Source organism: Stigmatopora argus, chromosome 23 (genome assembly GCF_051989625.1).
Source record: "Stigmatopora argus isolate UIUO_Sarg chromosome 23, RoL_Sarg_1.0, whole genome shotgun sequence".
In the NCBI taxonomy this organism is placed as follows: Eukaryota; Metazoa; Chordata; class Actinopteri; order Syngnathiformes; family Syngnathidae; genus Stigmatopora; species Stigmatopora argus.
This window is the reverse complement of record NC_135409.1, coordinates 2,903,507-2,908,584: the sequence shown is the minus strand read 5'-3', so window position 1 is coordinate 2,908,584 and position 5,078 is coordinate 2,903,507.

Here is a 5,078-nt window from a genome sequence, read left to right as displayed (position 1 = left end):
CCCGATTGGATCTGAATGCCGGTATTTATTCTATTTCTTTTACTCTTTCAGCAATTTAATAATCATGGTAATTTTACGAAAATGAACTTCAATTCGTTAGTATTTCAAGCCACCACTCACATTGGACAGCCCTTGCCGTGAATAGTTGTGGAGAAATAACTAGGAAAATATGATAAAGGTATTCTAAGGCATATATTCTTTATCTTCAGTATGGATTGTAATAGTTTTGTATTTGATCTTTTTTCTAATAATAGCTGTCGGGTACAGGATTAAAAAAACAGGATCATAAAACACAAATATAACTGTTTAATGATTGTATTGAAAAGTAAAAAGGAGCCAGAGAGGAAATTTAATATTTAATAATCGTACAATCACACAAACACATTCTGTTCGGGTTAAGAAAAAGCCTCTTACAGTAGTAATAGATCATAATACAGAAAATATTTTTTCATTTTGAAGAACTGTTCCTTTAATGTTTAAATTAGTTTGGGGGAAACATTGCAGTTTCAGTATTAGTGTTCTCTTTTAATGATTATTTTTTAATCAATTTCAGTACGGAAAATGTTCCCTCATTCCCGTTTTCCTCATTTGTTTATTTTCATTAACATCATTACCTTGTCAAACAAAAGTCACACAAATTCAATATGTCTCAAAGCAACGTTGTATATTCTACACCTATTATTAATATTATTAATCCGCTCATCCAATAATAAATCCAAACTAATCCAATGAATTGAGCATAAGAGGGGCGGGGCACCCCACCAAATATAATGAACATTTGATATGTATCTTTCAGGTAGGTGTGCTGTGGGTTAATTGCCATTCTTTTTGACTGTTTCCATGTCACCAAATGAGTTGATTAGCATTTCCCTTTACTTTACTGGAGTGCCTTAATTGCGGGTAATTAAGTGGAGTGATGGCATTAGCCGATACGGCGGTACAAAGCATCAAAACGAGGTGCGCAGCATACATGAATACGTCTTTAACGCCGACACGTCCCCGCGGCTCTTATCTTGTTTTGTTATTCAGATGCGCGGGCATCAAAACACTCGGCGCTAGCAGCTGCTAGCCACGGCTAGTGCCCACGTCCTGTTCTTTTATTCAGGCCGGAAGATAGTAGTCCGTCCTTTTCGCGCCCCGCCGAAGAGAAGGCGCGCGTTCGGCAGTCTTTTATTGGGGGCAGATGTTTTGATATCAAAGCACAATAAGAGGCAATTTGACCTTCGGCCACCTGGCACCCCAAAGGGGCATACGCCAATTAAAAAGACAAATCTATGCAAAGCCAGCTGCTTTTGTGGGGGAAATGGAAAAGCGAGCAAATACCCCCAATTTGAATGTCTGTTTTTTGAAAGCCACAAAGCAAGGAAATGCTGACGAGTTGTTTGGGTCAGACAAAATCATTCCTTTGACAACTTTCTAAAGCCGTCAGAATGGAAAATTGCAGCAAAACCGTATGTAGCAATCTTTTGTGTGTATGTGTGTGTGTATCTGGGTAAACATTGCTCGGATATTTAAAAAAAATCTTATTTCTAATGGCTTACCACAAACTTTTACACAAAGAGAAAATAATGCTATCAAACTACTCTCAATGCAGACCACAATTTTAATTTAATCCCCTTAAAATGTCCACATTTTTCAAAGCGATTGACGTGTCGTGAAAACAGATTTTGGACCGAGCCAAGACATTTTTTTTTTCTGCTCCAGGATAAGTAAATACAGACGCTCCCCTACTTACGAACGCAATTGGTTCCGAGCGATTGTTCATAAGTTGAATTTGTTTGTAAGTTGATTCAGTGCTATATTTTGTATTATAATTTATGTTTAAGGCCGATATAAGTATATTGAAGGTTTATATAAGTGCATTTGTATGTTTAAGGCTTGTGTAAGTAACACGCATTGGTTTGTACTGAAAAAAAAAAAAATTAATAAAATGGAGAGAATATGTACGGTACTGTAGAGAGAGAGATTTATGTATTAGAAACTGGCCAAAAGAAGCGACCTAATGACGATTGCACAGTTTTCTTCTTTTTTTCATCATAAATGATGCGATAGCACTGTCTGGCATCATTCAATTGATTTGCAAACTTTGTGCAACGTTCAATATTTGGGTCCTGCTGCTCGATCTTTCTGTTTATAAATGGTACTGACGGTCGAACGATTCAATGACCGTGAAACGCTCACCACTCTCACGCGCATCAAGCTTCGTTATTATTGCCACTCGCTTCAAATGAAATGGCTTGCCTCTTCCTTGCAACTCCCTCAATAGAAGCCTTTAGCTTTTTACCAACCATATTCAATATTGGATGCATGAGATATTTAATGATACAAAAGAAAAAGGTTCTTTGCACACTGGAGATGCATTCAAGCACTTCCGCATTGCAACGATGAAGAAGAAGGTAGATGCTGGGTGAGCTGAGCTCTCACGGCGCCAGGCGTCGGTATTAGCGGCGGAAAGAAGTACTACTCCGAAAAAGGCGCGAAATACAAAATTGGACTTGCGAACATTTTTGGACTTAAACGCAATTTGCAGACATGTTCGTATGTACCGTTGTTCGTAAGTTGAATGTTCGTAAGTAGGGGAGCGTCTGTACTACGATAAATGTTACGACGTTAGCTAAAAAAGCCAACACTGTGCTATTCACTTTGGCGAACAAACTAAGATAATTATGACCACTGGCTAATTGTTGACTTTTGCTCTTTGTGGTGTTTTCCCCCAAAACCAGGCTATCGTCTCACATTTTACGACCTCAGACAAAGCCACCAATGCGCTCAGTGGCAGTCGAATTGACAAATGACGCCCGGCGTGCTGGCGTTAAATCGCCGCCCAGGAATGAGAAACTAAGCAAGACCCTGCGGTGGGGTGAACTGGCTGGAATCCCCTTTTTATTTCCTGCTAATTACTCAGTAAATTTGAGCAGGGAAATGATTCAGCGCAATCAATTAGAAAATCGGGGAGAGACGGTCAAGCTCTTCGTGTCGTATTTATTGCTCTGTGTTAATTTTATCGGTTGAGGTTATTACAACAGAGAGTTTAATCGTCCCGCAAGATGAGCACAAACAGAGTGATTTACGACAGGCCAGATAATCACTGGCTTCTCCTGAAAACAACTTTCATGGATCCTGGATTTATTGTAAATGGGGAAAACTGGAGCTAAAATACCAGACTTTAGCAAAAGAAAAAAATGTGCTTTAATACATCTGCAGTTTTTAGTAGTGACCATCATAAAGGGCCAAGAGAAAATGATAGGCAATTGTGCAAATTTAGACAATGCAAAGTGATAGTGAACTTTCATTAAAATCTACCAGAAACTTGAAATCACCGCAGGAAGTGTTGACCTCCCTTGAACAGACGGAGGAAGGACGCAAGACTGACAAACACCCCCAATAGGGAATTTGCCCCCCTACCATATGGCAAAGTGCCATCATGCCAAGGTGTTGGCTGGTCAACAATTTAAAAGTCAAAGTAATAGAAGTTCACAGGCAGAACTTAAATCGTAAAACTTTAGTCAATCAAGTTTGGAATTGTTTGCAAAGAAACTACATACCTGTCAACGTATACGTTTTTTGATCATTTCAAATGGTGTACGCCGTATAACAACAGCCATCTCCCTACGTTCATCGGTCCGCTGTTTTGTTTAGCTAATACCGACCAATGAAAACACTTCACTAACGTACACTCACGTGTCCAGTGATAGCCGACGAGTTGGTTTTGTATTGACCGTGAGACTTTTTTTACGGGGTGCTATTGGATTGCAACGTAAGCGTGCCTTTACGACCTTTCTATGCGTCGATATAAGCGGCGCCACACGAGGCTTTTATGGAGATCGTTGCGGTGCACCGTTTGCGCGACGTTAAGGTGAGAGGGAAAGTGCGTCAAAAGCGTATCAGGAGACAACAGCCGCCGCCAATTAACTCGCTCGGAAAGTTACGACGTTCTCCGGAGTGCTCGCGCCTGGCCGGCCTCGACCTTTTGACCGCTCATCCATAAATTACAGTCCATTAAGTGGCAAACCAAAGTCAGACCTTCATTAGAAGTGCTTGAAATATTCATCATTTCCTTCACAATTAACGCTAACGTTCTCCTGGCGGCACTTTGAAAAGACATGTTTAGACACTCGCTCAAGCAGAAAGCGCTAGTCATTAGCCGGCGATGCGCTACGCTCGACTTACTGGAAAGTTAACGCAAAGTTGGAGTAGCTCTCTCAGTCTTTGTCACGGTTCAACGCAAATGTTTTGGATGGGATCCATCAGGTAGGGCGTAAACAACTGTCGCAGATGGGCGAACTTTATTGACAGATGAAGACTTTAAGACTTTGCGGTTGCAAGGTGGTGGCCGCGCCATTTTCTAAGTCACTTGGACATCTACAACATGACAAGGTCCTTTTTAAATTGACTAAGTTAAAAAGAGGCCACTTGATTAAACTTCTATTATCTCCAATGCATACCTGTCAACTTATACGTTTGTCCCATATTTTATACGTTTTTTGATCATTCACTGTATAACAACTCAGGAAGAAAATGTTTAAAAAAAACTGTACGTAAAACCGATCTCATTTTACCCATTTCGGCTCTAATCCGGATTGTGTCGGTCACTGGTAGCAGACGAAAACGTTATCGTCGATTGCTAATGTTGTCATGCTTTGAGGATGGTATGCGCACGCGCGTCAGTCACTTCCACCCTTTACACTGTGTAAATATAGTGCGTCAGCAAGCAATGTACCCAGACGGTCATCTACAGAATCTTGAATTTAGTGCATACAAAACACTGGTTGGGCACCCCGTTCACTTTGGGGAAAATGTCAGACTTTTAAGTGCGCCCTATGTGAGTAAATATGTACCGCGTTGCACTTGTATGCTTTATTATCACTCAAGGGGAATCGCAATGATTAATGCCAACGGCACTGAAAGAGTAAACATTCCCAGACGTTAGATCCATTTGACATTCAATGATCATGTTCATTATCATACATTATCCCGCAGAATGAATGATTTAAGACTGCTTACACTTTCTTGGTCCTGATTGGTATATGGTTGAGTTCCCAAACTGCAAAAGTAACGTTTTTCTATAGATCCTAATT